This window comes from Pantherophis guttatus, chromosome 2 (assembly GCF_059756535.1).
Source record: "Pantherophis guttatus breed Tessera chromosome 2, ASM5975653v1, whole genome shotgun sequence".
Taxonomy (NCBI): domain Eukaryota; kingdom Metazoa; phylum Chordata; class Lepidosauria; order Squamata; family Colubridae; genus Pantherophis; species Pantherophis guttatus.
Window position 1 is genome coordinate 107,134,506 of NC_142064.1, and position 12,304 is coordinate 107,146,809.

At 46.0% G+C, this 12,304-nt stretch overlaps 1 long non-coding RNA gene across 1 annotated transcript in view; it reads right to left on the reverse strand.

Moving 5' to 3' along the window:
- Positions 1-12,304, reverse strand: part of LOC148115242 (uncharacterized) — a 62,514-nt gene that overhangs the window by 38,930 nt on the left and 11,280 nt on the right. The window contains exons 3-4 of the long non-coding RNA XR_015732768.1: positions 9,500-9,567; positions 5,515-5,641 (exon numbers count right to left, since the gene is read on the reverse strand). This is a non-coding gene — a long non-coding RNA (uncharacterized LOC148115242). The remainder of the gene's footprint in view (positions 1-5,514; positions 5,642-9,499; positions 9,568-12,304) is intronic.

Genomic DNA, 12,304 nt, shown 5'->3' on the forward strand with positions numbered 1-12,304 from the left:
TTTGAATTGTAATATTTTTTTTTATTCAATAAAGCTTCATTAAAAAAAAAAGAAATATGGATTTCAAACCGAACCGAATGAACTGGATAAAATATTACAAGGCACGGATGAGAAAATGATAACTAAAATTTATAGATATTTAATAAAGTACAAATTAGAGGAGGAAACGGTGAAAAATATGATAAGCTGGGCAAGAAATATAGGTCACAACATAGAACTGGATAAATGGGATAAGCTATGGACAGAAAATCATAAGATGACAATGTCGATTCCATACAAAGAAAACCTATACAAGATATTCTACAGATGGCACCTCCCACCAGCACGCTTGGCTAAAATGTTTCCAAATACATCACCAATGTGTTGGAAATGCAAGTCACAAAAGGGGTCATACTACCATCTCTGGTGGTCTTGTAGAAAGGTGCAACACTACTGGCAAGAAATCAAGAGAATGATTGAAGAAATAACGAAGCAAAAGGTCAAAATGAAACCAGAATTTTTTAAATTTGGAATGACCACACCACAATATACTAAAAAGATAAAATACCTTATTATTCACATCCTGACAGCGGCATGCATAGTGTACGCTGAAAATTGGAAATCCGGAATATTACCAACAGAAGGAAAAATAATTGCAAAAATAACTGAATGTGCAGAAATGGATAGACTCACTAAAGAGCTCCAAGAGAAGGAGGATACCGATTACTACATAGTTTGGCAAAGATGGTACTCATGGCTGGAGGGAAAGATAGGGCCAGTAAAATAAGACGCTAGGAGAACCTATTTAGGAAGCACAGAAATTGGCACATGAGGAAAACTGTAGGATGGTATATATAAATAGTACGATTCGTAGAAAGTCACATTTGGATATGCATAAATATGTCAAAGTGCAAACAAGCAAATATGCAAACTGTTAAATAAATAAATAACAGGTGAATTAGAAAACAACCACCGATGCGATAGTTTCTTAGGAGTTAGTCAATAGACTTCTTTTCTTTGTATTGTATCAATGTATACGTGTTTATATGTATCTGTGTTTTATGTTCGTTTGTGTTAAAAAAAAAAAATTGCCCCAACTTTTGTCCAGGGATGCCAGAATGACAGCGATCATGTTAGCCTCAGTCAAGGGGTGAGCACCAGCTCTGCCCTGAGTGCCTTCAACTTTCCCAGGTGCTCAGCCATACTAGCCCCAAAATTTAGCTTCGTGTTATAGAACTCCATTGTGAGTCTTGTGGTGGAACCCAAGCTATCACTATTACATAAGCTGTATAACAACCCCCAAATCTCACCAGCTGTGAGCCCATCTGGAATGCTGGGGTACAATTTAGCATCCAGTGAGCTCAGTAGAGTGGTATAGGCTTTCCTGTGGTACCACTCTTCTTGAGGCCCCCAAGGGAAAGGTGGAGGGTCTAAAAGCATTTCTAGGGTCCCTTCTTTTAAGAGACATACCTGTATCTCTTTATTCCATATGTTAAAATTCTCACCCTCCCAGATGTAGTTTCTCAAAGTTATTTGGGAGAACAGACACAGCTGGGGTAGAAAATGCTGATCCCACTTGCTGTCTGAGGTACCTCTGCTTTGGTTCCATTGAAGTAAATGGGAGAGGGATCCCTCTGCTGGCAAGTGTAGGTATTTTTCTCTGATTATTTTTCTCTTTTTCAGCTGGAGTGAACTGGGCATGCTCAGAACTCATGCCAGCCCAGGAGCCGATGGGAGCGGACCTCTCTCTCTGTGCTTCAGAGCCAGGCCTGGTCCCAGGCCTGTGGAGCTCTGAAGAGTCTTCTGGAAGCCCCCCCAGTACTGGAACACTTACCAGGGGGCGAAGGTTGCAGGATGGGGCCGGAAAGGCCCAAAAATGCTGAGGATCTCCTGGAGGGGCCCACTACTGGTCCTGAAGACTCCGGAGGAGGCAGTCATCTTGGGAGGTGGGAGGCTCGGCTGGAGGCCCCCTGAAGTCATCAAAGTGAGTCCTCCATTGCCTCGGTGGGGGTGTTGGGAAGGCTGGAGCCCCCAGGGGTTCTTCTGGGACTCTCTGGAGGCATGGGTCCTGGCATGCAAACTGCTCATACACACCCCCACACAGGCAAGCCTCAAAGTCTGCCCAGCCTCACCTGCTGCAGCAGGCATCAGGGCCACAATCCAAGTCCTGGTCGCAGCCCTGGAGGCCACGATGACCGTGACCTCAACCTCGGGGGCAGCCAGCCTCCCTCACTACACGCAGAAGACCAGCAAGGGGTGGGCATCCAGTTCTGCGGGTAGTGAGGGAGGCTGGCTGCCCCCGAGGTTGAGGTCGCGGTCATCGTGGTCTCCAGGGCTGTGACCAGGACTTGGATTGCGGCCCTGATGCCCGCTGCAGCAGGTGAGGCTGGGCAGACTTCGAGGCTTGCCTGTGTGGGGTGTGTGTGAGCAGTTTGCATGCTGCTTCGGCTGGCTGCCATTAGTTGCTGGGCCTCGTGGCCTAGCTGAGGCCTACCAAGCCTCACTGGAGTAGGTAGCCTGGGGGCCACCATGTTGCTTCTGGTTGGCCCCGGAAGCTGCAGGTCACAATTTGGCGGGAATTTTCCCACCAAAAGCTCCGGGTCCCCGGGGTCCCCCAGGGTGGCCGGCGCCATGTTGGGGAGCCTCCTGAGTGCTGAGGAAAGACTTACCCGGTGTCCAGAGGCCCCCTGCACTGGTGTCCCATGTGGCTGGGCTCCTGGCATCCCTCAGGTTGCTAGGAGCGTTCGTAGCAGCTCTCTGCATTCCTCGCCAGTGAGCTGGTCTACGCTAGGGGTGGCCTGGTCCCTGGCTGCTTCCCCGGTGTCCTGGCAGTCCTGGGTGGACTGCTGGCCTTCCATGCTTTCCTCTGTGGCTTGCAATCACAGGGAAGCATGCGAAGGGGTCCCTGGCACTCCGCGGGGATCTCTGGGGGCATAGAGATCATCTGTACCCTCCTCTGGATCAAAGCTTGCATCAGGGACTGGATGCAGGGTAGCCATCCTTGATTGAAGACTTCTGGCCACAATTGGGTATCTCCTGCCATCCATCTCTTGGGGGTTCTTGCTGGAACCTCCAGGCATCTTGCTTCTGCTGGCTTGGAAGCGTTGCCTCTAACCATCCTCGGCTACCACTTTGTGAGGGATCTCACGAAGATCGATGGTTCGTTGAGGGCACTTCCAAGACATTTTACTCTACTTTTACTTCTAAATAAAGACATAATTTGATTGCATCCTTGCGTGCTGACTTTAGCACGCAAGGATGCAATCAAATTAAGTCTTTATTTAGAAGTAAAAGTAGAGTAAAATGAGTTCCCTGGCATGGAGGCATCCATGCCTGGATTGAGTCCATGGTTCAGTCCTGTAGGAAGTTAGAACAAGAGCAGGGAGAAAGCAGCCCCTGTGCAGAGGTTCTTATAGGGGCCCCTGGCCCCTCCCTTCCCGGAGGGCCACTAACTCTCCCCAATGGGGCTGCAGGGGCCGGAGCCCCTTGACCCACCAGTGGGATCAAAAGTGCCTCTTTGCTCCCATCTGGTGGCCTTTGAAGAAACTGCCATGGCTGGCACAAAACACCTAACAAGATGAAATGTGCACACAGATAATGATACACACATGGCTGAGTTATCTCAAAATTGTTCCTATTTGCAAAGCGATCTCTCACCTATTACTTGTCATCAACAGCTAAATTGCAAAGAAATCAAACAATTATAGGATAATGAATAGAACAAGCAGCCCCTTCAAGTACACTGGATATCTTCAAACAGATGCTGGAATGGTTATCTTTTATAAATAATTGTCATTGATGGCCGGCTACAGAAATGGAATGAATGAATGAATGAACAAACAAACAAACGAATGAATGAAATAATGAATGCTGTAGAGGATCTTACACTGAGTTGGGGGTTAAACTAAATATCCTCTAAGGTTATCCTTGAGGTTAGTTTGGCTCCACCCTGATGGTCTTTCAGAAAGCCTTGAAAACATGTGTTTCTGTACTAAGACTTGTGGTCTTGGTATGTGACTAGGTTGAAAGCCTTTTTATGATTCTCCAACTGTTATGAATTTTTTAGGTTCATTTCAGTAATTATATATTCTTAATTAAAATTATGCATTATTTTATTATACTCATAAAATGATCATGTTTATGAAAAAACATGTCCTTTGGAATGAGCTTCTACCTGAGTCCATATTGTCAGTGTATAAGAATTTATGAACTGGAATAGCCATAACAACCAGTCAGCCAATGGGAACTGTGTTGGATGCTTATCCTACTCAGGGTGGTGTACAGCCATATTAAAACAAACATATACCCAAAAACTTAAAAACAATTTAAATTATATAAAAATTTGGCCCTTATGTTAAAAACTACAGACACCCAATTAAAATTCATTTTCTAAGCCAGCCCGGCCTGTTGGAACAAAAGAGTCTTAAGGGCATGGCAAAATGTACGTAAGTCGGGGATTATGCGGATCTCCGGGGGCAGTTCATTCCAGAGGGCAGGTGCCCCCACAGAGAAGGCTCTCCCCCTGGAGTCACCAGTCGACATTGTTTGGCCGACGGCACCCTGAGGAGTCCCTCTCTGTGGGAGCATATTGGCCAGTGGGAGGCTATCGGTGGCAGAAGGCGATCTCGTACATACCCAAGTCCTAAGCCATGGAGCGCTTTAAAGGTGGTAACCAACACCTTGAATCGCACCCAGAAGACCACCAGGAGCCAGTGCAGCTTGCGCAGGAGAGGTGTTACATGGGTGCGCCGTGTCGCCCCCATAATCACCCCATAATCATCCGCGCGGCCGGTTGGAGCCTCCGAGTGCTCTTCAAGGGGAGCCCCATGTAGAGAGCATTACAGTAGTCCAGACGGGACAGGACGAGGGCGTCAGTGACCGTGCGCAAGGCATCCCGGTCCAGAAAGGGATGCAACTGGCAATTCTTATTCTGGTTGTCCCAGGTTCATGGCAGTCGCAATGGCTGCCACCCCCCCCCCGCCGGATTGAAGAGTTTTCTCCAACTTTCAGAGGAAGTTACCTGTTCCTCTTCATCGTCCGAGATGCCTCTCCTTCTTCTCTGTCCCTACAAGATGGTTCCGGTCCAAAGACTTCCCGACAGCGGTTTATCTGGCTGGATTTTTGCCAGGCTCATCAGAGCCCGCTATTTTCCAGCCAGTCTTACTGCAATGCTTCCGGTTTCATCTATTCGCCATCTTGATGTTTCACCTATATTTACATTTTAATGCTTTAACATTTATATATACAAATTTAATTTAGCATTGGGTGTGTATATGCAAGAAAGCAGGGCACCAGTAGAAATGTCCAAGGGAGGATGTGGTAGCCCTCAGTCTGGAATGAATACCTTGCAAACTGTTGCTAAAATATCTTGGTCTGGAAAGGATTTTCTTAAACCAGTTTACTGACAAACCAGCATAATCACAGGATCAGCTTAATAGTCATTGTGAATTTGCCCAATATAGTATACATCTGGCAATTTGGAGGCACACATCAGTTACATTAGTACAAGAAATTTTAGGTTTATAAGGTGCCTACCTTAGTCCTTATGGCTAGTTTACTGGTGAAATTGCTATCTTCCATTAAGTTCTTGTATCTGCATGTAACCCTCTTAGAAATTCTGTACACCAAACAAATCTTGAAATTGTGCTGCAGCTATGAAATTCTGGAAAACAAAACAAAAAAATCAACTGTACCAAGGAGTCCCCAGCAAGTACACCATAGCATTTTTTCCCTTTGATCTTAAGTGCTGCATAGGCACAGCCCTAAAGTACAGCAGCTTTCCTGTTATTAAGAGTTGCTAGAATCAAAGTTAAAAAAGAAGAATGCTCTTAAACAAGTTTAAGGTTTTTTTACATGTTTTAATATGTATACATAGACATATGAAGACACATGCCAGTAAATAAACAAATCAGGGTATCAGCTTCCTTTTTTTAAAAGAGGCAGTGAAAATCAATTCTGATGTAATTAATATGATTTGTGTCCCTTCAAACCCCTTGTAGCCAGAGAGTCCATATTTATTATTTTTTTTCCCCTTCAGGGTATTTTGTAACAGCTGGATTATGTTATCAAAGAGCTAGAACATCTGCAGAAATAACCCTTTCAGTCGCTTGTTTGAGGATCATGCAGTCAGTCATAGGCAGGATGGCAGGAGACCTGCTGTGCAGCAGAACTGAGCCAGGCTAAGAAAAAGGAGTGGGTTGGACATCAATGCATTGTTTTCTCTAGGAAAAACATGTAATTTCTCCAATGTTCAAGCATGATTAATTCTTCTGTTGATTTGTAATTTAATTTTAATTTAATAAATATTCAGTTGTTGAGTGAGTAGTGAATATTATAAAGGCTTTTATTTTAGAGTCCATTATATTCCATCACATAGCATTACTGTTGTAGGAGTTTATTGCTTTTGTCTGTCCTAGCAATTAAAAATACGGTTGACATATGTAATGTTCCAAAGCCCTGTAAAGGTTGCCCTACACAGTTTCCTCCTATGAACTTAACCCAGAAATAATAGAAGAATAGAAAGCTGCATTTCTAGCAAGATAATGTTTCACCATAAGCACCAGCAGGAAGCAAATAGGACCTTGCTCCACTGATTTGCAACTATTTCTGTCGCCCTTTGGCCAGTGGTGGGTTCCTCCCAGTTCGGCCTTGCCAGTAGCGGTGACGATATGACATCACTGAATCGGTTCTGCCCACCCCGCCCACCCCACCCACCCCCCGGGTTATTCTTACCTTTTATTTGGCCCCACCCCCAATCTATTGCTGCCTCCTGAGTCCCACCTGATGGCTAGAGGGAAAAAAACTGTTTAAACTCTTGCCACGGGGCTTCAAAGGGTCGCCCTACAGCTGATCAGTGTTAAAAGAAAACAAATGAGTAGACCGATGCCTGCAAAAATAAATGGGTAGACCCAGTGGTGGGATTCTACTTCTGTAGAACCAGTTGTTAAGTAGTTAAATAGTTAAGCAGTTTGGAGAACCGGTTGTTAAAAGAAATCTCCTTTTGTTTTTTTCCACTTTACAGGGTTAATCCTGTAAGGATTAATTACAACATTTGGTGTTGCTTCCTAGCCTAATCTTTATTACAGAAACTGCCTCTCCGGCAGATGCCTAGATTTACTGTCACTTCCGGTTCCGGAGGCTATTTTTTTGCTTGAGTTTCTTAAAGGGGAAGGGTTGTTTTAAGTTTTTTACACCGCTGTTGGGAGGAAATACTCCCCTGTTGGAGTTCTTCCAGCCAGGGTGCAATCATCAGCACTTTGAAGAAATAATTGAATCCTTTTGTGCATATTGACTACTCAGAGGGCTGAAAAAGTTATTTTTGACTGGTCCTCACACTTTTGACCAGTCCTCAAACTTACGACTGTCCTCACATTTTACGTTTTTTGCCCTATCTTGTCACCATGGTGAAGAGAAGCAGTTGTGAAATGAGTGACACGATTGTTAAGAATGCTACAATGGGCATAAATGATGACCAGTCATAAGTGCGAAGACCAGTCAGAAGTGCGAGGACCTGTCAGAAATCACTTTTTTCAGCCCTCTGGGTAGTCCTTTTGTGCATATGGACTACTCAGAGGGCTGAAAAAGTTATTTTTGACTGGTCCTCGCACTTTTGACCAGTCCTCGAACTTATGACTGTCTTCACATTTTACGTTTTTTCCCCTATCTTGTCACCATGGTGAAGAGAAGCAGTTGTGAAATGAGTGACATGGTTGTTAAGAATGCTGCACGGGCATAAATGTGAGGATGGTCATAAGTGTGAGGACCAGTCAAAAGTGCGAGGATCTGTCAGAAATGATTTTTTCAGCCCTCTGGTTAGTCCTTTTGTGCATATGGACTACTCAGAGGGCTGAAAAAGTTATTGTTGACTGGTCCTCACACTTTTGACCAGTCCTCAAACTTACGACTGTCCTCACATTTTACGTTTTTTGCCCTATCTTGTCATCATGGTGAAGAGAAGCAGTTGTGAAATGAGTGACATGGTTGTTAAGAATGCTGCACGGGCATAAATGTGAGGATGGTCATAAGTGTGAGGACCAGTCAAAAGTGCGAGGACCTGTCAGAAATGACTTTTTTCAGCCCTCTGGGTAGTCCTTTTGTGCATATGGACTACTCAGAGGGCTGAAAAAGTTATTTTTGACTGGTCCTCGCACTTTTGACCAGTCCTCGAACTTATGACTGTCCTCACATTTTACGTTTTTGCCCTATCTTGTCATCATGGTGAAGAGAAGCAGTTGTGAAATGAGTGACATGGTTGTTAAGAATGCTGCACGGGCATAAATGTGAGGATGGTCATAAGTGTGAGGACCAGTCAAAAGTGCGAGGACCTGTCAGAAATGACTTTTTTCAGCCCTCTGGTTAGTCCTTTTGTGCATATGGACTACTCAGAGGGCTGAAAAAGTTATTTTTGACTGGTCCTCACACTTTTGACCAGTCCTCGAACTTACGACTGTCCTCACATTTTACGTTTTTGCCCTATCTTGTCACCATGGTGAAGAGAAGCAGTTGTGAAATGAGTGACATGGTTGTTAAGAATAGTGCACGGGCATAAATGTGAGGATGGTCATAAGTGTGAGGACCAGTCAAAAGTGTGAGGACCTGTCAGAAATGACTTTTCAGCCCTCTGAGTAGTCCCTATACAGATAGCCATGGCCACCTGGTCACATGACCAGCTAGACACGCCCACCCAGTCACATGACCTCCAAGCCACGCCCACACAATAAGTCACGCCCACAATGGTGTCCTTCTTACCAATGTTAAAATCTGTTCACCTTACCCTATACACATAGCCATGGCCACCCGGTCACATGACCAGCTAGCCACGCCCACCCAGTCACATGACCAGCTAGCCACGCCCACCCAGTCACATGACCAGCTAGCCACGCCCACAAAATAAGCCACGCCCACAATGTCCCTCTTTACCAATGTTAAAATCTGGTCACCTTATATTAGAAGGACTCTGTTTGAATTCTACAGGTTGCAGCAGCAATTATCATACTATAAGTATCATATTTCAACTGCAAAACAATTTTTAAAGTAATACAAGTCAAGGATCGGCAAGCTTTGTGATCAAAGGTTACTGTTAATATTTTTGGAGAGCTGACAGCCACAAAGTGGGTGAAAACACATGATACATGTAGAAGAACAAGGTTTGAGAGGTATTCTGTGCATCTGTGCATATTTTTAGTTTGATTGTTTATACTGTATCAAATCAAATATTTTTATTGTAGTCTTTGACCAACCTTTATAGTAGAAAAAGAGAAATTAATACAACAAGTAATTACTATTATTACTAAACAGTAATAATATTTATCAATAGGACCTCAAATTTAGAAATGATTTGGAAGAAGAGAGCATAACATGAGACATCATATAAAGAATATCATATGAAGCATGAGCAAGAGTTTCTACCCACAATGGCAAAATTGTTACGAGTAAATGCCTAACTGTGTATACACCATTGCATAGACTGACCCACTGATCCCTCCTCCCTCACTTAGCCCTTCCCATAACCCCTCCTTACCTTGACTCCACCTCCTCCATATATAAGGCTGTGCGCAGAAGTCCAGGACCAGTTTTCCAAATGAGTACCTGAATAGAAAGAAATGGAGTAAATAAATACATTGAACTCAAAGCCTATTGTGTCTGTGATTATTGGGCAAGATCCTTGGAAAACTTACTTAACAAAATGGCAGCAGAGGACGGTTATGCCCAATAAACAGAACCAAAATCGGAAATGGAAGGAAGGATGAACACAAGGTCCACCACCAGGCTGATGGCAGAGCTGGGGGAACCTGAAGGTGCCACCGCCAGAATCCCAACTGCCTTGGAGATAGAGGAACTGGACCAGACAAACGGAAGCGTGAGGCCAAAAGAAAGTGCAGCCAGGCACGCCAGAGACAGATCACCCGAGAGAGATGAACTAAAGGACATCATACAGAAAATGATAGACGCCTCCATAAGCAAGGATGAACTCATTGCGAAGCTCCGGGACCTTCTAGATGACCAGGGAGCAGCGATGAGCCCCCAGGAGCAAGACCACGAGGCTGCCAGACCAGTAAGACAGAGATACCCCCTGGCAGAGGCCCAAGAGCCAAACGGTTCCATTTTCATGCCATGCTCCGGGCGGCCATCTTGGGATGGCCACCGACCAATAGGGAGCCAGGATTCAAATCCAATGGCGGGAAATGAAAGAAACCCCAGAACAAATGGGGGAACAGCCAAAGGCACCCCAGAAGGGACACACCAAGGCATCTGGAGCTCGCCTCCCGAGCTTGAAGCCAGAAAGACACCCGAGGCCCCAGCAGCCACGATAGGCCCTGCACGCAATCCCTTCATGCCAGCCATGCACCCCAGAGACACCGTCGCGAACCGAGGGGGCTACGGGGGGGCCATCGATGATAGCACACATCCCCAGATACTCCACACGATGACCAACCCCCACGAAGACAACCGCAGGGCACCAACCATGCTTGAATCATGCAGATGGCAGGACTCGAACCCAGCACCCACAGCACCAAGCATAAGAGGCCCGAGGGGAAGAGGCCACACCTGCTACTCAACCCCCATGCAGCCTGCGCCCGGCCTACTCACATGCCCAGGGACCAGCAATCAAGGATCGGGGCCCACCGCAGCCGCCACGCCTCAGAACCCCAGAAGTCCTCGACTTACGACCACATCTCCTCCTCGCCTCTCTCCAGCCCCCTGCATGGATCCGGATGCCCAGCGATGGATGCCTGCCTCCAGAGATGAAGCCGGACACCCCAGGAGTCAGATGGGATCCCCAACTGGAGGCCTAGGCCAAGGCCTAAGAGCAGCAACAGCCAGCTACTCCCCCATCGGCTACAGTAGCGAAATGGGCCTCGCACATGCTCAGTCGGCTCCAGCAAGAAGAGAAGGAGAGAACATAAATCCAAGTCTGTACAGAGCTGCAAACTGCATACCCAAGCCATATTGTGAGTTCCCTCACCTGAGACACCATGGGCAGCAACAGACTGTGAGTAATTCATCACACAATTCAGGGAATTTACCAGCTAACTTTCCCACTCTTAAATTAGATGGATCGAACCTTATGCAGTGGAATCACCAACTCCAGGTTTTATTTTTAAAAGAGGATCTACTGTTTTTAGTTGATGACCCCCCCACAAAACCTTGGACTTTAGAAACAGATTGCTTGCATCACAGGGCTTACTATTTAATTATAGCAAGTATCCCACCAGGTGTATACCCCAGCCTAAGCCATTATCTGACTGTGTCTGAGATACAGCAGAGAATATTTAATCTGTTCTATAGTAAAAGCGCTGCCACCACAGCAAGGATATCCAGGGAATTCCACTCTGCCAGGCATAAAGCAGGGACTCCCATGGGTGAACATATATACTGAACCTGAATGCCACAAGAACTGAACTGATACAAAGGGGGGAGGATATATCCGAAGAGAGCATGAAGAGCATAGTCATCAACTCCCTGGACTCCAGCTGGGACAATTTTATAATGCAGCTGGATAGCATAGGCTTAGGCCACCTCACACTCGAGTCACTGACAAATAGGATAATAGCAGAAGATAGCTTAAGGAGGGACCGCTCCATCAGCCGCAGGGACAGCAGGCCAACTAAGAAAGTTGAGTTCCAAACCAGGAACCTAGACTACCCAGAATGCTTCACTTGTGGCTCAAAGAATCACTACAAACGGGATTGCCCAAGAAACTCAAGGGGAAGGGACCACACCTACCAAAGGGAAAGGGAAGGCAGGAAGCCGGGGCTCCCCGATAGATCCCCATCAGACAACAGATACAGGCGCAGAGACTCCCCCGACCCAAGGAACAGAAGGGGAAGTAGGGACAGCTCTAGGGAGAGCTGACCAGGGTCCATGTATGGGATCGGGGAGAACACACACACACACTCACAAACCAGAGAAGGAGAAGCATGGCTCATCGACTCGGGAGCCACCAACCACACAACTCATGACATAAAGATACTGACCTCATTCACAGAGGAAAACTACCACATTAAGGTGGCCAATCAAAACAGGGTCCTAGTGACAGGGAGAGGAAACACGTTCATAAGCGGAATAGGCAAAGTAGAGGGGGTATTACTCATACCCGAAATACCCCACAACATTTTAGCACCGCTTAAACTGAGCAAGGACATGGGCATAGAGACCACCTTCAAAGAGGGAGAAGCCTACCTGACCAGAGACAGGGAAAGCATCGGCAAAATAGTCATTAATGGAGGGCTAACATACCTCCACCCTAAAAAGAATAACCAGACCCAAGTTATCGCCCAACTAGAAAACACTGAGAATAAAGTCAACACACATGTTGAGGCAG